Source organism: Engystomops pustulosus, chromosome 3 (genome assembly GCF_040894005.1).
Source record: "Engystomops pustulosus chromosome 3, aEngPut4.maternal, whole genome shotgun sequence".
NCBI classification, from domain to species: Eukaryota; Metazoa; Chordata; class Amphibia; order Anura; family Leptodactylidae; genus Engystomops; species Engystomops pustulosus.
In genome coordinates, this window is record NC_092413.1 from 45,372,463 (window position 1) to 45,399,058 (window position 26,596).

General features: G+C 40.4%; 1 protein-coding gene across 1 annotated transcript in view; it reads right to left on the reverse strand.

The window, feature by feature from the left end:
• Positions 1-17,227: 17,227 nt before the first annotated feature.
• LOC140120460 (protein kinase C delta type-like) overlaps positions 17,228-26,596 on the reverse strand; it is a 28,408-nt gene continuing 19,039 nt past the window's right edge. The window contains exon 8 of the transcript XR_011853805.1: positions 17,228-17,332. The gene's annotated coding sequence lies outside the window, so the exon portion shown is untranslated. The remainder of the gene's footprint in view (positions 17,333-26,596) is intronic.

A 26,596-nucleotide genomic window follows, 5' to 3' on the forward strand; every position in this document is an offset into this window, starting at 1 on the left:
CCGTCTTCTTTCTTCTGCTGGGCGCTGCCATTCCTCTTTCCCGGCCGGCGCCTAGTATGATGCACCGCTGCTGACGTCATGCTAGGCGCCGCCCGGGACAAAAACAATGGTGGTGCCCTGCAGAAGAAAGAAGACGGGAGCAGAAGCCTGAACACGAGCTGCGCGGACATCGGGGGAGCAGCGCTGCGCATCTGGGCCACTGGAGGGTGAGTATATAAGTTTATTTTTTTTAAAGTAATTTTTACTGACTGACTGACTTGTATTGACTCGTGTATAAGCCGAGGGGAGGTTTTTCAACACATTTTTTGTGCAGAAAAACTCGGCTTATACACGAGTATATACGGTAATCAGCGAGTGTCTCTGAGCTTCATGCAGGGGGCGTGGCTAGAGGCTCAGAGGAGGGAGACAGAAATCTCATCTGCGCTCTGTCACATACAAATCCAAGATGGCGGCTGACCCTAATTCAGAAGTTACAGGGTTGTGTCTAGGGGCAACGAAAATTGTGTATAGCAGAACTAATAGAGACAGGTTGGACTTATATCTGTGAAATGCTCTATTTTCGTTAATAACAGTGAATTAGAGAATGTGTTTTTTAGTTATCCTTAGTACATATAAGAAACTTGTCTTCGTGGCAATGCCCCTTTACGGATAGCTCAATTGCTCATTTCTAGAATCTGTCTGAAATGATCATCTACTCTTGCACATCACAGGTTAATCCTATTGAAGAAACAATGTTTTCTGCTTTCATTCTCCTCACACAAAGCTAATATAGCTTGAAGTTAATACCTTGATATATGTGATAAAAGGTTTGTAGACACCATTGAGAAGAGATTTTTTTTAGATTTATTCCATTTCTCACTGAATCTATTTTTATACTTTGTACAGAATTAAACTGGGGCCACAGATCAGTTTCTTACACCTAACATAGATTGTATTCAGGGTGCCCTGGGGAGAAAGTCACTCGGGTCTATGTTCCAATTTTTATGCCTTATTCAGCTGTATTCATAAATGATTGTTTTATCCTGATGAGCCTTAATACACTCACCTAGTCTTATCTAGTTCTGATAATGTTGCATCCGGTTAACTATTTATGATGATTAGTGCTATTAGGTTGATTTTTCTAACAGAGTTTTCATGTGTTTTAACAGGATATTTATTATTTTATGCTTTACATTTCCCATTGGGAAATTGCCAGAAAAAAAGTGGCATACCTGGATTTGGAGAAACATTCACAACATAAAACAAAATTTAATGTAACCTCTACTACTGGACTGAACTTAGTATATCTATCTGTTCACCGAGTTGTTCACCGAGAGTGCATTATCCGACGATACCCCAAAAAGTGACCAAAATGTTGCACATACCTCAAAATGTTAGCAATGAAAACACCGGCTCATTTCGCAAAAAATGACATCTAACACAGCTACGTACACCAAAGTATGAAAAAGTTATAAGCGTCAAAAGATGGCAACATTTTTTTCTTTTTTGTACACATTCGTTTAAATTCTTGAAAATGTATTAAAACACAATAAAACCTGTATAAATTTGGTATCACCGTGATTGTACCAAACCAAAGAATAAAGCAGATGTGTTATTTGGAGTGCACAGTCAAAGTTGTTTTTTCCAATTTTTCCACAGCTTCCCAGTACACAGTATGGCATAGTAAATAATGTGACGGAGAAGAAAAAGTTGTTACGTACATAATAAGCCCTCACACAGCTCTTCACACGTAAAAATTAAAAAGTTATGGATTTTTGAAGGTGGAGAGTGAGAAATGAGAGGAAAAACCCTGCATCCTTAAGGGGTTAATGGGGAATTTGGGCATTTTTATTAATTTATCTTTATTGAATAACATTTTTTTTTAACTTTTTTATAACTTCTACCATGGGACATGAACAAGCAATTATCTGATACTGATGTATTGCAGGGTATTCACTCAGTCAGCTTATGCACATGCATAGGTTGATACTGTGCCTTTAAGATCCCATCACAGATGGGACAGCTATGGGGTCTTAATCGGACCTTAGGGCTGCCATGGAAATGATTGTCCCAATGTGGCATTTAACAGGTTAAACTACCATGATCGCAGCTCACTCCGACCGCGGGTGTAACACGGAGGTGTCAGCTGTAAGTTACAGTTGACACCCCGTGTTTTATTCTGCCGGCTCAGGTCCGATTAGGTGCTGAACGGGCATCATATCTGCCTCCTATATATAGGATGCCTAGCGTTAAAGCCAAGTGATTTTTTGTCTTACACCCATTTGCATATTACAATACTTAACTGACACAAATTTCAGTTTTAGCTTACTTTCTAGTCTTTGGGTCTGCCTTGGACTGTTAGGGCCATGGGGTCCCTGTCAGTAACTTGCTGACTGGCTCTTGCTTTAACTGACACCCTCTTAACAGTGCACTACACATAGCACAAGGACAATTTAGTACATTTAGTAGCGTCTTTTCAATTTTAAGCTGAAGTCTTTATTACAACAACTACTGTACATACTAAAGCTAAAAGCTAAACATATGAGCCATAAAAAGAAAGAATGATTTACATGTAGTGGTTTTATTGCTCCTCCATATACACATTTCAAACACGTATAGCTGCTTCATTATGTAGTTGAATATATATATTCCAGGGAATTTAACAGGTTTTGTCATAAAAATAACTACAGAAAATTAGCACAGTAATAATTTATTATCGGAGATACTTAAATCCCAGTGTACATAGTTCAGCTGGCTGATATAATGTAGTGTTTATACAGACTCGAGTCAGATTAATGCACAAAGGATAATATGCTGTAATTTATTTCTCATTCTGGTATCTGCATTCCGATCTCTAAGCTTAGAATATATGGGAGAAAAAAATTGATATTCTCGTCATTCTACCACCCCATCGGTTATTTCACATAAATCACTGCTTCCTTGGCAGGTGGTGATTATTTCATTACACCATCCTAGGAATGCCACCTGTGGACCCCAGCAACTATGGAGAAGGCCAGATAATAGGACAAGGGTAGTAAATGATAAACCGTCTTCTAAAAAAGAAAATCAATGTCAAAACGGTCATCCTGCAAAGACTGATCTACTGTGATAAACCAAATCTCTCAGATAATAATATTAGTATTTGGACATCATGTAATCTTCTCAGCCTTGTGTTTTGTTGACTGATGTTCTTATAAGATACAGTAGGTTATGTTGACATAAATATATGACTTCTTGTAGGTTTTGTGCTAGTCACAGCAGCAATCAGTGTAAAAGGTTTACAGTTTGGTATTGTGTACACAACTTGTCATTGTAGATGCCTTGTCAATTAAATGTTTGTGCAATATACTACACTACAGGTTATGAACATGGGAATAGATGACAAAGAAACCGAAAGCAATCTGTCAAACATGGGAAAAAGTGTGAGCCAGTAGCTCTCCACAACCCGTGTCTCTGGCTATATGCCTTCCCTGTGTTAAACCGCATGTGACAACCAGGCGGCAGTCACTGCCCCGTGTAAGTGCACAGTACAGAATAGGCGGCAGTCATTGTCCTATGTAAATGCACAGTACAGACTACACAGCAGTCACTGCCCTATAAAATAGCACAGTACAGTAAGACAGAAAACAAGACAAGGTAAGTCAAACTGAGCTAAAACCAAGATGGTGTCGGGGTACAAAATCATAAGCAGAAGAGTAGTCAAGATACAGGTAAAAGGTCAGAATCACAGCAGGGTAGTATGAAAATTATAGTATGTACAGAGTGAATGGAACCACCCCAGAATGCTGATGTGTACTGAGCACTGTGTACACACATTACAATCGGTTTTCAGCAAACAATTATACCCGGGGTTAAGTTTCTGAAGATCAATCTCCTGACTGGTGTGGTACTCAGTAAGGAAATTGATCTTCAGAAACTTCCTCCAGCAAAAACCAAAGCACAAGGAAGGTGCAGAAAAAGTTAATTTAGAGTGTCAATCTAACATTGACGATATGGATTGTGTACTGTCAGCTTCTCTACTATACCAATATTGTCTTATTTTTATTCAAAGGACCTCAAAACTTTTTGGAAAAATTAATGTATATAAGGTATTAGAAGGGGTATTACAAGAGATAAAACAAGCTAAAACCAAGCAGCCCTGGGGAGAAAGTCACTCGGGTCTATGTTTCAATTTTTATGCCTTATTCAGCTGTATTCATAAATGATTGTTTTATCCTGATGAGCCTTAATACACTCCCCTAGTCTTATCTAGTTCTGATAATTTTGCATCCGGTTAACTATTTATGATGATTGGTGCTATTAGGTTGATTTTTCTAACAGAGTTTTCATGTGTTTTAACAGGATATTTATTATTTTATGCTTTAAATTTCCCATTGGGAAATTGCCAGAAAAAAAGTGGCATACCTGGATTTGGAGAAACATCCACAACATAAAATAAAATGTAATGTAACCTCTACTACTGGACTGAACTTAGTATATCTATCTGTTCACCGAGAGTGCATTGTCCGACGATACCCCAAAAAGTGACCAAAATGTTGCACATACCTTAAAATGTTAGCAATGAAAACGTCGGCTCATTTCGCAAAAAATGACATCTAACACAGCTACGTACACCAAAGTATGAAAAAGTTATAAGCGTCAAAAGATGGCAACATTTTTTTTCTTTTTTGTAGACATTTGTTTAAATTCTTGAAAATGTATTAAAACACAATAAAACCTATATAAATTTGGTATCACCGTGATTGTACCGAACCAAAGACTAAAGCAGAGGTGTTATTTGGAGCGCACAGTGAAAGTACAGTAAGACAGAAAACAAGACAAAGTAAGTCAAACTGAGCTAAAACCAAGATGGTGGTGGGGTACAAAATCATAAGCAGAAGAGTAGTCAAGATACAGGTAAAAGGTCAGAATCACAGCAGGGTAGTATGAAAATTATAGTATGTACAGAGTGAATGGAACCACCCCAGAATGCTGATGTGTACTGAGCACTGTGTACACACATTACAATCGGTTTTCAGCAAACAATTATACCCGGGTTTAAGTTTCTGAAGATCAATCTCCTGACCGGTGTGGTACTCAGTCAGGAAATTGATCTTCAGAAACTTCCTCCAGCAAAAACCAAAGCACAAGGAAGGTGCAGAAAAAGTTAATTTAGAGTGTCAATCTAACATTGACGATATGGATTGTGTACTGTCAGCTTCTCTACTATACCAATACTGTCTTATTTTTATTCAAAGGACCTCAAAACTTTTTGGAAAAATTAATGTATATAAGGTATTAGAAGGGGTATTACAAGAGATAAAACAAGCTAAAACCAACCAGCTTTTATTTTTAAAACATTATTTATAATTGATCAGCAACATCAAGGACATTTCTATTGACCTACCCTTGTAGTTTAACATTGAAAAAATCCCCAACCTTTTTTAATATCGTCGTTGGACTTGCTGCGGCGTGGTACAACCAGGTCGTTCCACAGGCACGACTTGTCCGCGGTGGCAGCCAAGGTCGAGGTACAGAATCAGCAGGCAATCTCATGGTGGGGGACAGGCAATAGGTCAATACAGGTGGCAATGGTTCAAGGTCTGTGACGGAGCAGGAGGTCAGGGCAGGTAGCGGAGGAGCAGAATCGGGAACAAGTCCGGGGTCACAATGGGAGGTCAATACACGGAAACAGGTCGCAAGGAACAGATTTCTCTTAGCCATGAGCACAAAGATCCGGCAGGGAACACAGGAGGGGGCTGGGAATTTATCAGGAAAGGCAGGTGGCTGGCACCAATTATCAGTGAGCTGGCCCTTTAAAGTTAACAGAGCCGGATTGCGCGTTCCCTAGGGGATGCGTGCGAGGAGCCGCGGGAGACGCTGCTGGAAACTGGTAAGGTGAGTAGCGCAGCGGGCCACACAGAGGTACACGGGTGCACCTGCGACGCAAGACAGGGGTTTTAAAATAAAAAGGTTACTAACCCTTTATAAAGTTTTGCCCTTGGATGAAAGACAATAACCAGAGTGTTACGATCTTCTCAAATCACTTAAATATTACTACTCAGAGGGGGGGCTCTGGCTATTACATGCTCCCCGAAACACTGGTGACCTGACTCCCTCTTACTGCAGCACAGGCAGCACATATTCTCTGCTTCCATGAGAATGTCAGAAGAAGGATTTACCCAGTAGTTTTCATGGTTCATAAACAGGAAATCTCATGAAAGAGTGTCTGTAACAACTGATTTGGAAGAATCGTTTGCATCCCACCACTGTGTGCCCCCCCCCCCTCCAATCTGCGACCCACATAGAGGTTACGTGCCTAACCTCTGACCTGATCACATGAATAACTCAGGGCTGAGCATGCCTGCAGCACTACTGTACTCTCCAATCTATAAGTGTAACAGCACAGTATTTTAGGTGATAACTAGCACCCCAGCACACACAGCTCTCATAACATTGCGGATAATCACTGTCACAAATATCTCCTCTGTACAGCATCAAGGAAGATTTAGTATTTCAGATTGGATTGTCACGTGTCCGCAACCTCATGATCGTCCACACATGAAGTGTCCACACTTCTTTTAGTCGTTTTTTAAAATATTGCTTTATTTCTCTTAAAGGGGTTTTCCCACGAATCAAATTAGGCCCTATCCACAGGATAGGACCAAACATGCTGATCGGTGGGGGTCTCAGTGATTAATGACGAGGTTAATGTCGTATGACGAAAACGAGGGGTTCGATGGGGATCCATTTACCTCAGTCAGACCCCTCGTTATTCCTGGAGAATAATGGAGCATAAGGCCGTGCATGACTGTTCTGCTCCATTCATCTCAATGGAGCTGATGGAAATTGCTCAATTGCCGAAACTTTGATTCATGGGAAAACCCCTTTAAGTAGCTCAGGGATGTTACTTAAAAGTCTAAGACCCGAAGTGTGGACCCGAAGTGTAATGTTCAGCCAGGTTGATTTCGACATTCGGGTCATTCCCCCCATGCTGACACCGACCGTGGGTTTCATCTCACCTGAACCTGCTCATCCCTAATTTACCTCATATAAACCATAGCAAATCAAAATGATATTAGTCAATAGATTACAACTAAAGATGAGCGAGCACTAAAATGCTTGAGTGCTCGTTACTCAAGTCAAACTTTTTCCGATGCTCGAGTGCTCGTTTCGAATAACGAACCCCACTGAAGTCAATGGGAGACTCGAGCATTTTTCAAGGGGACCAAGGGGACCAATAAAATGTGTCATTTTATTGAGAAATAAGGAAGTCAGTCCTGTTTCTTCGTTTTTTTTTATTCAATGGAATATTTGTGGAACTTCAAGAAGGAGAATGACCCGTGTTAAACATCTGCAATGTGTTCTTCACACATATTGTTCTTCACATACTATTGTGAAGAACACCTTTCTGCACTCATGTCTTCTGATAAGAAAGAAACATCTGCAATGTGTTCTTCACTGTGTTCACTGTGTTCTTCACTTAAATGATCCTTAATGATCCTTAAATGATCATGTGCTCACTGTGTTCAATGTGTTCTTCACTGTTCTTCACTGTGTTTCCTTAAGTGAAAGCTCCCTCTCGAGCAGGCGAAATACTCGTCCGAGCAACAAGCTGTTTCGAGTACGCTAATACTTGAACGAGCATCAAGCTCGGACGAGTATGTTCGCTCATCTCTAATTACAACCACTATACTTTATGTAAAACATCATAGATCATAACTTTACATCTAATTCTCATTATTTAAAAAGGAAACTTATGAACACTTTCTATTTGAATGATTTTCATTACGAAATCCCAAAAGTGTAAGCTACACAAGGTAGGTACTGTGGGAATGTAAATATACCGTAATATATAAGCGAATCCTTTCCATACTATAAAAATGTTGAGGTTCGCAAACAATGTAACTGCACTGTAACAGGAAGATCCTCCTGAAATCTGCCTTCTGACATGTCAAAGTCATGTCTCTGATAGCGATAGAGATCAATCAAAATCTGTAGCAGCTTAGACAAGAGATAAGAATGAGTAATAAAGTATATTGAGTGACCTCTGCATGTCTGTGATACAGGGTTGTATCATAAAACTGATACCTTGTGAGTTTCATTAGGACAGATTGTACTGATAGCAGGATGCAAATTACTACAATCAATAATGTTATTTTAAGCAAACGCTGTATTCCCAGGTCTTCACTCATATTCTTATGGAAGTGTTTCCTTCTTCCCGAGAAATGAAATTAAAGAACATTTCAACACAAAGCACTTGAAGCTCATGATGTTAGATGTCTGCCAGCAGTGTTGTGAAGTCTTCTAATGCTACCAGGTTACCTAAAAATGTATTTATTAGGAGACTATCGTTTGGAGTTATTGGGGGACATGTATTTTTGTTTCTGCTAGTTAAATTGTCTCATTTTTGCGACTTTTCTTGTTTTTGCAACTTTTCACTGCAATGTTTGCTGTCGTTTTTCAAGTACACCTTTCTCTGCAGCTTGTGCAGTGCCCTATGTATCTTTATTTTCCAGATGTTCCGTGCGAATTTTTAACTTATGTATATCATTTTTTGCTTATTTTTGCTACTTTTTAGGTGTAAATCTGCACCTGCAAAGGAAGAATTTTTTTCATGGACCGTGTTTTAACATGTATATTGGAATTATTTATCATGGTTTAAATGTTTAAAATTTTGCACATTAATTTTTAAAATTCATAAATTTTTGCATTTATTCCTTTTAAAAAATTTGTTGGTTACTTCTAAGGGTGAGGTCACATGGGGCATTTTGAAAGACTTTACATCAGCTGAGGAGAGGTGATTTGCCTAATTACATTACTGTTAACATTTGCATTTACAAAACACAATGTTAAAGTGATGTTAACGCATGGGTTAACACCACATTGTAGTATGTGTTAACTATGTGTCTTTAAAAACGCAATGAAAACGCAACCGAAATGCAATGTGTGAACGCACCCTTAACATCACATGTGACAGCAGCCTCATATGTTGTCATGTTCCTGGAGTTTGACTAGAGTGCTTAAAAATGCAGGACACGGCCTCAGATCCAAAATTTACAGTAGTGTACACTCCTGCATGTAACCCCTCACATGGCTTGTGTCCATGTGGATTTGAGACATTTGCAACAAAAAGTCTCAAAAAGAAGCCAAAAGCTGCGCCTGCCAGGATAGGAAAAACTGAATATGTATCACAAGAAAAAAAGACATAATCACACATAAGGCGCAAAAAGACCTTCCAAATGTCTCATTTATACACCAAAGAAACAACGATAATACATGACCCCATTTTGATAAATCTAAAAAACCCCAATGATAAACCCCAATGTTTATCAGAGCTCGTACACATGAAAACTGGCATATGAACCCTGAACTAGGCAGATCAATGGATCTGTGCGCAAGCTATAGTCATTGCCCTTCATTGCACCTGGCACAGAATTGTCCTACCATTGTAGCACATCACTGCCACCTGCCGGAATTTATCAGGAGCCTTCGACCTCCTAACAAATTCAGCGGGAGCCAAGGTGGGATTTCATCATAAGCTTCATAAAACTTATCGCCAGCATATGATCAATCTGCTAAAATGTGCATTCTCAGTATAAAGAAAGTAAAGTAAAGCAAACCAGAAGAACCATTAAGTATTAAAAATTTGTTTCGTATTATACACAAACAAAAGCAAAAACATGGGTGAAAAAGAATGCATTCACCATTTACTATTTGGAAGTATGATTCATTTCTACATATATCTTTGGAAAGGTCATGGTTTCAAAAGCCCTGTATAAAAATAGACAAAAAACATTCCAACATCCACCACTAGAGGGAGCTTAGGGGCATACTGAATACTGTTTTGTTATTGAGTTTAATGTAAATAGTAAACTCTTTAGCTCCCTTTAGCTAAGCTTTTATTATTTACATCAATGCAGAGAATTTGTGTTATGCCTCTTGTCCGTGTTTGCCAGTTGTCTCTCTTCTCCTGCATTGTTCTTTCTGGATGTGGATGATGTGCTTCGGTTCCTGAATGTTGTGCTGTCCCTTTAAAGAGCTCTGCACTCTTCTACTCTTGAGGGCTCTTTAAGGCAGCTTCTCCCACAGGATGCTGCCTTAGTAAAAGATGTAAAAGGTTATAAACTTTCTACATCTGATGATGGTCTTCTCCTGTGTAGGTGCACCTGTGGTAGACTTTTGGCTCTTTCTTATGGCTCTGAATCCAGTCTGCCTGTCCTAACCTATTGCTCCGATTATGGACTATGCATGAACTTCACCTGACCTGAACTTTAGCATAACTTTAGCAGCCAGGCTATATACTACTGGGGCTGGAGGGCTACATGCTACAGGGGGCTGGCTATATACTACAGGGGCTGGATATATACTGGGAGGCTATGACCAATGCATTTCCCACCCTCGGCTTATACTCGAGTTAATAGGTTTTCCCAGTTTTTGGTGGTAAAATTAGGTACCTCAGTTTATATTCGGGGCGGCTTATACTCGAGTATATACAGTATTTTAAGGTGAGGCTGTTAGCTGTTATTTAGTGGATGAATATCCCTGGCAGAATTGTATTATTTTAAAATATTTTTATTTTCCTGATTTTACAGACAAATTCTAAGCAGAAAGAAGAAATTGTAATCCTTATGCCGTTTTATCTTTTTTTTTTCCATTGGCACGTGTAGTGGAAAATCCCCAAGTGAGATTTGCTAAGTTAAGAAATTTTTGTTTTGAAAGTGTTTAGCTAGTGATAATGAACCACCAGCACATTCTCCAAACAGTCTTGTGTCTTGTTTAGCAGAATCCTGTTTTCTTTAGTCATCTGGCCAATAAAAAAAATGAAAAAAAACTGGAAAGATGCTCAATGACTTTTGATTCTTTCATTTCAACATAGAATAAAATGTAGAGCACATTGGCAGTCCTGTGTGTTATCTTTACCCAGTTGTGAGGCTTCTGGTGGCCTTTTGTACACATTATTTACAAGTTTTAACAAATAACATACTCGGCTTAATATGTTTGTATTAGTTACAATTTTTGGTGAATATGTTTTTATGTCTAAGTGAAGTGTTTTGCTAATGGTATGTACTTTATTATAACAAAACTAGACAAGCTAGGGGAGTCCAACTATTGGTACCAATCGGCTGGGGCTGAGGTATGGGGGTAAGATAAAGGAGAGGTGTGTCTCTGTGACCCAGCAGTGTGATGACATTATCATGCTGCTTGAGTTGTCTCCATAAGCTGGGAGACGGCAGCAAGATGAGGAGAGGGGAGAACTAAACAAGCACAATGGGGGTCATTTACTAAGGGCCCGATTCGCGGTTTCCCGACGTGTTACCCGAATATTTCCGATTTGCGGCAATTTCCCCTGAATTGCCCCGGGATTTTGGCGCACGCGATCGGCGCTGGCATGCACGCGACGGAAATCGGGGGGCATGGCCAAACGAAAACCCGACGGATTCGGAAAAACCGCCGCATTTTTAAAAAAAAGTGTTGCGGAGCTTGCACTTACCTTCACTAGGAATAGGCCGGTGAACTTGAGTGCGTTCCGATGCTCTTCAGCCCAGCAGCGCCACCTGGTGGACATCGGAGGAACTGCCTTAATGAATCCCGGCCGGACCCGAATCCACCACAGAGAACGCGCCGCTGGATCGCAAATGGACTTTGTAAGTAAATCTGCCCCAATATCTATCTAATAGAGGGGGCACAGAATATATCTAATACAGGGGGAACAATATCTATCTAATAGAGGGGGCACAGTATCTATCCAATAGAGGGGGGACAGTATTTATCTAATAGAGGGGGCACAATATCTATCTAATAGAATGGGCATAGTATGTAATACTATCCCTTTATTACAGTGGATCAGTATCTCTATATTACAGGGGGAACAGTATCTATCCAATAGAGGGGGTACACTATCTATCAAATACAGAGTGATTGTCACAGGTGGTCCTGTGCTCCCGAGGCTAGTGCGCCGCCAGCACATTTTACTGCTCATGGCTCCTGCTCCGTCCTCTTCGGACATGTGCGAGTGTTCCCGACTCCCAAAAGATTTAAAGGGCCAGCGCGCTGTTAATTGTATTGTACTAATACAGAGGGCCCACTATGTATTAGAGGAGGCTTGGCATATATCTATATTTATTAGAGGGGACACAGCATATTTATATATTCGTTACAGGAAGCACGGTTGCATTGAGGTTTCACTGCCAGAAGCTCTCACCTGACTATATAAAATCTTCTTCATAAATCTGGTGTAAACATAGAACTATTGCTATTGCAACACTGTGCTGTCATGGGTGTCCCTGAAATCCATGTCCCTTACAAGTCACACCTGTAGAACAACCTGGTGGTACCCTGCCGCAGCAAGACCATCCCACTTTTCAGTGGCATCTGGTGAAGACCGGGTGCCACTTAGATTCCATTCCCAGGTGTCGGCTTGTACCATGGTGGTCCAGGGGGTTCACTGACCCTGAGCCCTGAAATGTGCAAACCCAGATTCTTGACTTGAGACTTTTGCAAAAAGTCTCACAGTCACTTCAGTCCCCTGCTGGTCTATGTGCTTACACTTTTTGTGCATTTTGAGACTTTTGGGGGTTATTTTAAGAAAAAAAAACCCAGACAGAAGATAGACCATAAGTACATTTATTAAAGGGCCAAAGACACTTTAATGAATCTGATGGGCACCAATACTCCAAAAATAGATATAGAACTGTCCCAGGGAGATGGTCTAATGATAAATAACCCACTATGAATTTAAATGGGGAACTGTATGCATTAATTAATCAGGTACTGTATTTCTTTATGGAGCTTATTCCTAGTGCTGTATTGTGCTAATCTGCACTATATTATAAATTGCAAGACACTCTATATATTTTAATTAATGGGGGCTTCACTGTATATGTTAAAATTTGTTAAGGGGAAGCAATAATTAAGATATCTTATTGGGATAACGCTGCAGACACTAGAGATCCGAAATCACTGTATTTAATATTTTAAATGGAGGGGGTGTTTATGCTAAAATTGGGGGCATTGTTTTTGAATGGCCTCTAAGGGAAGTGCTTTTTTTGAGATTTCCCCTGTGCAGTTATTGACCTAGAAACCGCCCTGCATGTGTCCTCCAGGTGTGTGCTTATCTGTCTGTATAAAATAAATCATATTAAGTGGACATTAAATCATTGTATGTGAAGACATGGCAAGCATCATACACATAGAAATATCTTAAGGAGAGGGAATGTGATTACAATGTTTCAAATACAGGCAGTCCCCAGGTTACGTACAGGATAGGTTCTGTAGGTTTGTTTTCAAGTTGAATTTGTATGTAAGTCAGAACTGTATATTGATGTATTAATGTTGAATTGTCATAACCAGGAAAAACAATAAATCTTAACTGCAGACACCTTTGATAACTGTTGTAGCGAATCATTGTAGCCTGGGGCTAAAGTACAGTAAATTACCAACAACCAAGGGCCGTTTGTAACTAGAGGTCGTCTGTAAGTCGGGTGTTCTTAAGTAGGGAACCGCCTGTACTGTGATCATAAATACTGCCCTTATTAGTGGTCAATGAGGACCCTCCACCTATGACACATAGAGCAAGAATATTTGCATAATTAGATAGAGGAGAACAGATAAAGGACAATATGAAGTATGACTAATCTAGAAAAGTCACTGGAGATACGGAAACAAATCAAACAAATGCCATGTCTTGTTCAGATGTTAATTTTCAAACCTAAAACCATGTTTTCAAAAATTAATTGACATTTAATTAAAATACAGATTGTGCCTATGTTCAGCTCAGGGGAAGTGTCTCTCCCTGGAAATTTTTTAATTAAGATGAACTAATACTGTCATATTACAGAATCTTACACTCACAGATTTGACCTTCATTTTAAAGTTATGATATAAAGTTTTCCGGGGATTTGTGCATGCAGTAGTTGGTCAGTTTTATTCTATCCTCGTTCATAAAATCCATTGTAACCTACTAAAGTTGGTTGTACACACAATGGGGCAATTTTATAAAGCTCAGAGTTTTTGGCAAAATTTGGGTCAAACAAACGCATGCTGTATATTTCATTTACTATGTGTTTTACATACTTTCTGTCTTATCTAGTTAGGACCCTTTACAATATTTTGAAACAAATACAGCATGGAATAAGGCACAACTTATGGCATGTGTTAGTTTTGTCTATAAAACTGAAGACAAATTATCTTTGCGTCTATGTTCTGGCATAGAAGCACTGAAATAATTGCAATTTTCTGCGCATTGCAAGAAATAACGATTATTTTTCTGGCTACGCCACCTCCATGCTATCTGGGCATGGCCGCCAGGGAACTTTTAGTGGTACATTTTGGCTGCTAAGTTACAAAAAATTTAGTTACAAAAAAATTATTTTTTGGGAAAAATGTCCCATTTTCGAAATTTGGAATCATTGCGCTTTCAGGCAGATAGATTTACCACCTAAATAAGTTGCTGAATAACATTTCCCATATGTCTACTTTACATTTTCATAATTTTTGAAATGTCTGGATAATTTATTTTGATGTCACACGGCTTACAAATAGAATATCAATTTTCCGTATTTTCAGAATTGACTATTTTGGGGAGAATGACCATTTTGAAGGAAAATTGTAAATATTTAGCATTAACCCCCCCCCCCTATATAATCAACCCATTTTCAAATCTGCGCCTCTCAAATAAGAAACAGCTTTTAGGAAGATTGCTAACCCTATGAGATCTTCACAGAAATTTAGAATGGCCAAATTTTATTGGTTTTACATTCATTTAGCCCTAAAATGTACACATTTCCAAAAGATAAAAAGAGAAAACCCATTTCCAAGGCCACATGTGGCCTTACTTCTTTTATAGGCGCACGATGAGGCGCTGGAGGGAAGGAGGGACCTGCAGCTGCCAAGATTTTAGTTTCCTCATTGCCCCCTTTTGTAGGCTATAAAATTTTAGCTTTTTCGTTATTGGGGCCATGTGAGATTTGTGAGATGAGATGCTTTTTGCAGTGTTACCATTTTGGGGTATTGTTGAAAATGTATGAACTTTTTTTTGCGGGCAGGAGTAGAAAAGCATCAATTCTTTTTTCCTTTTTTATTTTTGGTGTTCACCGTATAGCCCAATAATCATGTTATCTTTATTCTATGGGTCGATACGATTACGGTGATACCATATTTGAATATTTTTTGTTATGTTTTACTAAATTTTCCAAATAAAACCCTAATGTGGGGAAAATATTATCATTTTTTCATCGCCATGGTTTTTGAATGTTTTTCCCAAATGAGGAACCTTTAGTAGAGAGTTTTATATTCTTATGACTCTTCCATCTATGATCTAAACACAGTAGATGCCCCCTTGTCATGTTTACAAACTGAAATATGGGGTACATTTTTCAGTGCTTGTACACCAATTTTCTTGCATAGAAACACTGAAATAATCACAATTTTGTGCACACTGCAAGAAATTGCGATTATTCTAGCGACTGTGACGGCGAGTTCCTGTGCCAGCTGCACACAAAAGGTCCCTCAGTCCACCATCGGGACTAGGGACAAGCAGCTTTATTGTTGTCTCTCGGGCATCAGCTCACAGCAAGCCCGTTTAATTTCTTACATGCATGCCACTTGCGATTGCAACCGAAGCCGAGTATCTGGCAGGTTGCTTCATTTATTTACAAACCCCTCTGAAGAGTCTATTTGACGAAACGCGTCAGGGTACATGGCGATTTTAGGAGGCATGCTCTAAATGTACAGGGTCAGCTGTGGACTGTCCTTGTAAGGGCAGGAGTCAATTGGGGTAACATAGGGACAGATCTCCACCTGTCACCCCTGATCTCCGGCCCGGAAGCGTATTGACGTCAGAATCACGGTAAGGGTGTTGTTTTGCCTATATTCGACGTCTAAGTTTACACAGAGACCTGCGATGATACGGTACTCAATAAGGTTTAAATTTATTGTTTTGCCTTATATCACACTACTAGCACATGTCACTTTAGTGCGGTTTTATGTGTACTAAATAAAAGTTACATTTTAGCATATTTCTACTCCAATACACCCCTAATTAGCTTTTTTCTAGCGACTGTGACACCTCAATATTCTGAGGGTGTGGAGGGGGCTTGAAGAGGCGTTGCCGCCAGTAGAGTGGGCAGGCACGGAGCATCCTTCCCCATGCCTGCGCCCTTTCTAAAAGCCTGCAAACATTCACTGCTGAATGTTCCCAATTTTTTACACAAAACTAGGCCAGGTTGGACCTGAGGTAGTTTTTTCTTCCAGCACAGGACGATCGGCAGATATATCGTGAGGTCTAAGCACGGAGTGCCAGTATATGATAAATCTCCCCCTATATGTAGACCATTAGGTTGCATGTTACTTATGGTAAATACTGTATAGAGAGTCTGTGGCGCAAATCTCAACCCAACAGTTTACTTAACTAGGATTTAATGTAAAATGTATATCACCAGCAACATTTCTCACAAATTTCATAAATGACAGGATCCCATGTGATTTGTAACAAAGCAGGTGAGACTTTGAATGAAACCTATAATGAGTCTTTCCACTGACATTGAAAGTTGTCAGGGACACTGAAGAGTCACAGATAAATTATCAGGATGATTCTCTGTGCAGTATGATATAAATAAATCATCTTAATCTGTGTTCTCATTTGTTCAGCATGGATCACGCTCCTGGCTTATATTCTTTCAGATACAAATGTTGGATTTAAAGTACATCATGAATTATGGATCATGGAGACTTGGTCGGAGGTCTAGTTGCTTGGTTCTGGTTTGCAGCCTATGGCCATTATGGCGGCAGTGATCTGGTCACATATTTGCGGCCAGATCACGGCCCCCATAGACCTCTATGGCTCCCGGGCACGGCGAGCTCACGAGTCAGGTGGCCGCGCCACAAAATATATGAAATGTCTTATCTGTCTATGGAGGGATTGGTCCATTGCTAAAAGTTGAAAGTTTCAGATGGAAACTTTTGTTCTTTGCAAAGGTAGTCTTTGCCACACGTTATTCTACTATAATAATATCACAAGGTACAGCAGAGATTATGCACTGTATAGTCACTAAATAGCAGTCTTCAGTCTTCAGTTAATAATAAGAACATACTGTTGCAATGAATCCACCATACTTAATCAAATGCCAGTTTTGTGCAATGTTCAAGATATAGAGTTATAAATTAATATTCAGATGATCACAAGTCTTAGGCGCCTATTTTATATTTCTGATCTTATTGCCTTCTTCTTTGTATAATTTCCTGTGCTTCGTATTAATAGGAGAGTAAACTCATGTGAGAGATGGTGGTTATTCAGATGATGTAATTAACAGCTGGCATGTTCTTACCTGATGGACCACATCGAGGTTTCAGCAATCCATCCCTGTAATATTTTCTACAGAGAAAGAGAAAATAAGTGTTAGATTTTTATTACTTGATCCTCTCAGTCTATTATTCCAAATGTCTCCAGCCAAATTAAACAGAGATATTCACATTTATTTCTATTTTAAAAATTAAATATTTTTCAACTGACTTTGCAGAGCAAGTTTCTAACAATTCTCCTGTATTATGATACAGTAACCGAAAAACGGATTTATTGATTCCTAGGGAACCATTTCAGGAATGAAACATGTCAGTTGTGATACTGAACATCTCCCTGCAATGGACAGAAAAATGATGCCTACCCAATAATGTAAAGCAGGCGGTTTGGGTGGTAGCCTGGTGCCAAAGTCTACTATGGGGCCCATGGTCACCCGAACGACCAACAAAATTTTAGACCGAGAAGGGCATTCAGCAATGAAATTTTTGTATATCTGTTTCTGCTTGCAATATACATGTACACAAGAGCCTTTTCAGGACCTTTGAAGGTCCTCCGAAGGTCCTAAAACTGCAGACTGAAAGCAGTCAGAAGGGATACATCCTCCATTGCCCAGGAAGCTTGATTCTAGTGCCATATGTAGGAAGTGATTCCAGACTTGAAGGGGGCTATAATATTCATACAGCTCAGGGCCCATGAGAGTATTAATTTTACCCCTGTGCCTGCCATATTTGTAGGACCAAGAATACCAGGGCAGTTGCAAAATATACAATATTAAAAAGGATTAAACAGTGGATATTCAAATGAATTAAGGATATAGCATGATGAATAATTTTGGTAGGCAGTGGTGCACCATTGATGAGGCGAGTTGATCTCTTACCTAAGGCAGGACAAACTGCTGCAAAATTAGGGGCAGCATCAGGGGCGCAGTCACCTGCTATAAAGAAGGACTTGACACCTAAAAATAGTGTCTCTTCACACTCAATGTCAGCTGGTGTGAAACACTGCTTGGAGAATCCACTTACTAGAAAGAATAACCTTATATATTACTCATGAATGAAGCCGAGAGAGGAAAATTCTTTATTGCTTACCTCAGGTAACAGAGAGTTTAGCTTCATCGTTGCGGATAGGGCAGTGGCTTAGCTAAAGATTCATGGTCACCAGGCAAAATCTTTGTGTTAAGATTGGTACACAAAAGACAGGGGATAGTGTGCCCTGAGCTTGCCCCAACCTCTGTCCCTTCCTATAGCCCCCCCACGCTAAACCGTGGGGCGACAACTTGAAGACTCGAGATACGCTGGATAAATGAGGGAAGGGAAACACAAACAGACTGACAAACATAAAACACAAAAGAATCGTAAACAAGCCGGAGTCACAACGAGAGGGTACGTCAATAGCAAAATCAGTAAGCAAAGAGTCAAAGTCAAAAACTAGCCGAGGTAACAACAATACAGATACAGATACTGAGCAATACAACCTAGTAGCAGCGAGTGGAGAAAGGGATTTTCAAACACTGGCACAGGTGACTAGTGAAGCTGCAATTTATGCAGCCAGAACTCCACCTCCAGAACCTGATAGGAGCTGGACAGCATCTGGGAATTAACCCCTCATGGTGCAGAACAACCAGGCACCAAGCAGAGGTTCAAAGTCCCAGCCACTCCTAGACAGCGCGAGATCTTAGCAGCCGCTGCCCAGGACGAGAGGTGGAGTTTGCGCGGATACGCGCCGGGGTTCGGAGAACGCTGCTGGTACCACCAGAAGAACCAGAAGTCCCAGCAATCTCCCTAGTGAACCTGACAGTACCCCCCCCCCTGACGGGGGGCCTTCGGACCCCTAGATCTTAAAGACGGCTTCTGAGGGTAGGTCTGATGAAATAACCTGAGTAACCGTGGAGCATGAACATCTCTAGCCGGAACCCAAGACCTATCCTCAGGACCAAAACCTTTCCAATGGACCAGGTACTGCAGGGAGTTACCTACCCATCTGGAATTCACCACCTTTTCCACCTCAAATTCCAGATTCCCCTCCACAATAGATGGAGAAGGAGGGTCAGAAAGAGGCAAACAGGCTCAACATAGCGCTTCAGAAGACTCTTATGGAAGGTGTTATGGACCCGCCATCCTGCTGGAAGTGTAATCTTGAAGGAAACCGGGTTAACAATATGAGTAACAACAACTGCTGATTTGTGCATATCTGGAGGAGATTTAATCTAACATCCAGCAGCTCTGACACCTTTCCTTTACACTTCCTATCTTGTGGAGTACAACTGCCACTTTTGTTAGCTTCTGGAGACCATTGAATGCTTTCCAAATTCTTAATTTGGCAAACCCCCTAATCGGCAGCTTTTGCTTTTTTTAACTTTTGGATGATTTAAGGTCTCTTTTTTGTTGTCTTTTTTGTCAAGCTGACAATGTGGTTAGATTATCAAGGTACAGGATTATATACACTTTCATTTACCTTCTAAACATTGTACTAGTATCTGACACATAGAGAGATGGACAGATCAGAGATTATGAAATCCATGAGATGTCTATTACACACAATGACACTCTCCAGATCTTGCTACATATCAACTAACACATACAGTATGAGATCTCCTGTGACTTTCTCACCCTCCCCAATAAAGAATGTATCTGTCTGTAGCTTGTAGTTCTCATATATGAATAAAAAAATAGCTATAAAAATAAAAAGGAATTCAGTTTTATGTGATAAAGTTTTAGCAGGTTTTGCTATCTGTCACAGCTTTGAGTCAGTGGTAGAGGGGTCGGGTAGAAGTTGCAGGTGGACTAATTTTAACTGAAAGAGGATGTTAAACCTCATGGTGGTGAACAGGCTGAGTTTTGGTAGTGACCAGCCTGAAGGATGTGCAACACCCTCGCCGATGCAAGGCAGAGGAGTGGTTGTGAATACGTCCCACCATGTAGCTTGCAGCCTGTGTAGGGTCTAGTCAGCCCCACAGCATGTCACTACATCACACTACATAGTCCTTATAGGACACAGGGGAACATTGCAGTGGTGGATCCTGCCTGGTAAGGCAGGAGTTAAGTGTTTTGTCTGATGTCATAGGTGTCATCCAATCACATGTATTATCCTAATGTATTGTAAGCTGAGATGTAATTGGAGGAGTAGCCAGCACCTGACCAGTGGGAGTAACAAAACCCCTGGCCAGGAATGTTCTAGAGCTCAGTTCCAGTCAGACCAGAGGGTCTGCAGGACACTAGTAGTTAGCTGAGCAGTAGCTCAGAAGCAGACTGGAATTAATCCAGTAAGAGACTCTGAGGAGTCAGTGCAGCTAGCACACCAGACCAAGAGCAGGTGAGCCTAGCCCCTGCCTGAAGAGTGGAACTAATAGCTAGTTTAGTGAGGAAAGGGGTATCATCCTACCTTCAAGGGTGATACCTGAAGCAACCCAGGACAAGCTGAAGCATCCTTTTAGGACACAGCTACCTCTCAGCCTGCCCTCTGCATCCAGGCTGGCGCTCTACATCCTGTGGCTCCCTCCAACTACATCTCAGCACTCCACTACTCTGTTAAAGGCACATTGCTGCGGTTCCTGTCGGTTCCAATAAAGAACTGTAAGTTGTTTTTGTTCAACCTCTGCCTCCGTCTGGTCCCTGCTCCTACTGCTGCCATCATCACAGGCACCCTGTCCACTACACAGAGACTTATACTCTAGACACCAAAGGGTTGCCCCAGGGAGATCCGCTATAGCAGCCTCTCCCTCATCATTTCTTGCCAACACCACCCTACTGGAGACCTGCCAGGCTGTAGGACAGCCCTCCGGTCCCCCATACCAAGCACCATGACACTAGCGTGCCTAGGCCGCAACCGCCAGCCACTCAGGTACTGCGGGCCCCGGCTGACTCCAGGCCCCGAGAAAAGGCTAGGCCCCGGTGGGGGATGTTGCAGATGTCATAATGGTAATGTGATCTCGGAGCGGGCACGGTGGTGAAGCACAGGAGTGTGCTGGCTCTGCAAGAATGGAAAGCCAGAGTGTACCGACCCTTTTTTGCTGTCTGGCCTTCTGCTATATAACAGGCAGCTAGAGATCTCATAGTATGGGTCAACCCCACCCCTAGCACTTCGCCTGACTCTTCCTCTAATTGGTTTAGTCCTGTTTATGGCCCGTTTCAGTCGGGTGGAAATGATATGAGGGCTGCTAAGTACATGACCCACTGCACCAGATTTAGTCCTCCAGGACCCCTGTATTACATTGCTGGCATAATCTATTCTTTCATGGTCTGTTCTGTTGGTCTACAGGCTGTGGAAATTAGAAGGCACAGACTCAGATGTTACTTATAAGGAGATCTTGGAGGCTCTTGTTGATGTGTATCTTTCTGTACTAGGTTATTGTGACCTAATGTTGAGCCTAAATCACCAGTGACGATTGATGTTTTAGACCAAAGATGGAGCAAATTAATTGTTCCATACTTATAAATATTTCATTCTCTACTTGTGAGGCCTTTGATATGTTGTTCTTTGCTTGTAAGTCCTGTTATTTTGACTATGTGACTAGAATTACAGCACCCTCTTATTTGTTGAAGGTCTTTCCAGCTCATAATGATAAGCACTATTAGAGTTGCTCCAATGGATTTTCAGGAGGTGCGTGCAAAGTTGAACACTTTTATTGAGCTTTACCCATTCTGCAATATTTGGATGTATGGAGGATAAAACGTTGAAGGCCTCTACAGGCGTACCCTCTACACCCTATAAAGTTGTCCTCAATGGTGATTATGCTATCATAGATTTTTTTTTCCCCCAGAAATAAACCTACTGTATATTCCGGCACCTGGTGTATAAGACGACCCCCATACTTTCCTGTTAAAATATAGAGTTTAAGATATATTCGCCGTATAAGACTACCCCTTTTCCAACGCATACAAAACACCGGTAAACATTTTTAAAAAAACAGATTTGAATTTAACATGGTCCTTTTTTAATTTAAATTCTTATGACATGCAGGTATATAGCAGGAAAACTGTTGCAATTATACAGCCTGGTGGCCCCCCAAGTGTGCAGCCTGGCGGCCCCCCAGTATACATCCTGCCACCTCCCATCTATATAGCCAGCCTTCTTGGCACATTAAATTAATACAACAGCTTCTCACCTTTACCGCGATCCACCGAAGCTCCGCTGCTACACTCCGGCCGGCGGTGACAGCTCATTGAGCGCTGGCGGCTCACAGAATATGACGTCAGCCGCATGCCGACGTCATATTCTCTGTGATGCCGGCACCCACGGAGCTGTCACCAGCACCCGGAGTGTAGCAGCAGAGCTTTAGTGGATCGCGGGAAAGGTGAGAAGCTGTTTTTTTTCGAACGGCCCCATCAGCCCCGGACCGGCCCCAGACTCATCGGCCCACCGGGATTTCTCCCGGTGGGTCAAATGGCCAGTCCGCCCCTGCTCGCATGTCAATTTCTGAAAGTTCAAAAACATTACCGACGTATAAGAAGACCCCAAAGGACCTTTCAAAAGTCGTCTTATACACCGGAATATACGGTATATATAATTCCATCATTGGAGGGGAATTAGTTAGCCTGATATTCTGGGGAAAAAAAAACATTGTATTGCAATTTGTGAAGGCACACAATATAAAAAAAAAAGAATATATACACAGTTGAACTGATAGACAATAAGATTTATCAAAAATATGACTCCAGTAGGTGAGTTGTGTAGAAAGTGAATTAAAAGAAATTTACCATAAAATTCAAGCATGATATACCAGGGGCACTTACTGTACGCATAGAAAGCAGAGGAAGAAGGTGGAGAACATTCTGTTCCTGTTACTATTTCTTATGTATTGGAGGTTATAATGCAGCACATATTATCGTATATAATTGAGTATAAGCCGACCTATAAGCAGAGGTTCCTAATTTTGCCATAAATTACTGGGAAAACGTATTGACTCGAGTATAAGGGAGAGAAATGCTGCAACTACTCTTTAATGAAAAGCCCCCCTTAATAATTAAATTTCCAGAGAAGAGTCCCCTTAAATATCTAGCAGCAGAGCTCATCTTAATGTCCCGCAGCAGAGCCCCCATGTCGAGCAGCAGATCACAACTTAATATCCAGCAGTAGACCCTCCTGTCCAGTAGCAGAGCCATCTTAAAAAACAATAAATGTATTACTTACTTAGGCGCTGACCTCCAGAGCTCGTCTTCTCCCTGCATTTCCAGCTACGCTGCAGTTCGGGCATTGGCACGACTATGCATTCTGGCCGCGTGCACTCAGTATTGCGCAAGATGTCTGGTGCTCTGAACTGCTAATTATTCACACCTCCTGTGTGACGCCACCTCTTTTACCAAGATCTACCACGCAGGCCAGGAGCACGAGGACGAGATGTCTGGTGCTATAGACTGCTACTTATTCACACCTCATCTGTGAGGTCACCTCCCTTACCAACATGGCATCTACCACACACTCCCAGAGCACGAGGACGAGATGTCTGGTGCTCCGGACTGCTAATTATTCACACCTGTGTGATGTCACATCCCTTACCAACATGGCATCTACCGCGCAGGCCTGGAGCACGAGGATGAGATATCCTGTTTTTTATAACTCTTGTTTTTTGGTGAACCGAGCATGTCAAGATGAGCAAAGACAAGCTCTGGGATCGGATGAAGAGGAGTACAGGTGAGTATGTGAAGCAGTTTTTTTTTACTGAACTGTTAGATTTCCTTTAATGTAATGGGTTAATTTTTACACCATTTTAACACCTTTTGTACACACCATTAAATGAATCTTATGGTTCCATTATATTAGCTTTAGATAAGAACATACCCATATATTTCATAGAAGTGATACAATAGATGTAATCGTACTCGTTCCTTTGGTTAGATAGGTCCAGATATGTGTATTACTTAATTTTTTGGGGTGATTTAATATTCTAACTACAGTATCCCAAGTGTGTAGCTGCCCCGTAGGGAATAGGAGGAGGGTGTGAATTACTGCCTTTCAAGGTTTTGTTTTTCGTCACATGATATAGTGTTGAATTGGTTTAATAAGAAATTGCATTATTTATCAATCTAAAGATCATATAAGTGTGAACACATCTGTACTTGCTGGTAGTTGTAGGGGATAGATAGAAGCCTGTGAAATGAGTAAAAATACTTTAAATTAAACAGTTGTTTCTATTTACTTTTACCATTGATTTATGTAAAGCTTATATGATATACTGTATAACCAATGTCATATGCTAATAATTCCCTTTAATTTTACAGTATATTTCAACCCCTTAATTGCGTGACCCTTTTTGTTTTTGTGTTTCCAGTTTTGGAAAACCGTCAATTGTTCCTTGCACAGAGCTCTGTGAGGCTTCTTTTCAGGATTAAAAAGTGTAATTCCTAGTAACAGTATTTACTATTTACGATGGTGAGTACTGGGAAGCAGGGAAAAAATTCCAAATGCGGTGAAATTGAAGAAAAAAAAACACATTTGCAGCATTTTCTTGTGGGCTTTGTTTTTACAGATTTCATTGTGCACCCCAAATCATGCCTCCCCCTTTATTCTTTTGGTCAATGTGATTACATGGATACCAAATTTATATAGGTTTTCATAGAGTTTAAAAAACTAAAACCTTTATACAAAATTATTTTCTTAGTTGAGCCATATTCTGACCATTTCATACTTTGGTGTATGGAGCTGTGTAGGGAGGGATATTTTTGTGGTTCGAGCTGAAATTTTTATTGTTACTATTTTGGGGACTGTATGACATTTTGATCACTTTTTATTACATTTTTATGTGTTGTGAAATGGTGAAAAAGTGGTGATTCAGACATTTGGACACTTTTTCCTGTTAAGGGGTTAAACACTAGGAATAATCAATTTTACATTTTGATACATCACGACTTTTGGGAATTTAATGAAGTTTATAGTGGTTTTGCAGGTGATCTGTAATGGTCTGTCAATTATAGATCCGTCTAAATTACAATAGATTCAACAGATCTTGGCAACGGATCATCCTTGCTACGATGGCAGCACCACTGGCATTTTAAGGGTTAACACCAGTGATAATTGCCATCATAATACAGGAAACACAGAAAAGCCAAAGGGGTTGACCACTCTTTTACATAAGTTGCCTACATACCTTTGCTACCCTAATAATAATCCCTGAATGTTCATTAATTGATTTAGCATTCCAGATACTTACATTTGTGCTGTGTGCAGACTGTCTGTGATTCTTTGTTTAGAAGTGTGAGCACTGAGGAATAGGAGGAGCTGCAGCAGCTATTCCATCATTTGCCATTAAAGGGTAAGTAGGGTATTTGCATACAAACCTTCTTAATAAAAAAAAAATTATATATATATTTTATATGATAATTTTGTGTAAGAAATATTTCAGAAATATTTGTATTTCTTAAATTTTGAAATCTATAAAACATACAAAACAAAATAGATGTTACCACACAATAGTCATATATGCCATAATATTTTTAATTTCAAATAAAAATATTTCATAGTAACAAGACTTGGTGTTGACCAGTGTCAGTCCAGACTTTTAGTACAGAGTAGGAGGTTTTCTAGTTTCGATTATAGAAGAGAGATCTCTGAGACGGGGCTCCAACAGAGATTACAAAAACTCTTTAATAGGGTTTATACACATAATAGTATTTGATGTGTTTATTCATTGCCTTATCTTTAAAGGCACAAATGTGATCCTGTGCGTTTCATTCAGTGACATTTGCATAATAATTGTTTTTGCCTGAAACAAATCTAAAACTGCCTAGAGGATACTAAACTGGACGTGATCCTCAAAAAGATTTACATGTAAGATAACAGTCTGGCAGCAATTTGTGCAACATGTTCCAGAAAGTCTTTTCCAAAATTAAAATAAAACATCATATAAAGGGGGATATGCATCGCTGAAGGCAGAAAATGAAGTAAACCTCACCCACCACACATATTGGATATATCAGTAATCTCAGGAGCCACGATTTACCCGGCATCCAGCTACACCGGCAGACAAGTTCGTAGTGCAGGTTATAGGTAGTGTCCAGGTGAAACCCGCCGCGAGGGGAAATTTCTGCAGTATACTATAGGTAGTGTGCAGACGAAAAATGAAGAGGATGAAGCAGCACTCCAATTTAGATGAAAAAAAGTGAAGATTTATTCCACCATAAGAGCTGATAGGTAGTGTGCAGATGCCAGACAGGAATGCCCGCTGCCGACCCACTTGACTTCCGGGAACAGCCACCTTCACGCCCCACTATGTCATTACTGAACTGAGACCTTTTTCAGGAATTATACACCAGGAAAAAAATTATTTTCAATTCATTGTAAAGTAGTATTTCCAGTATAGTATTTTTGCATCTTGTTGGGATAACACCCCCATATACACAGTAT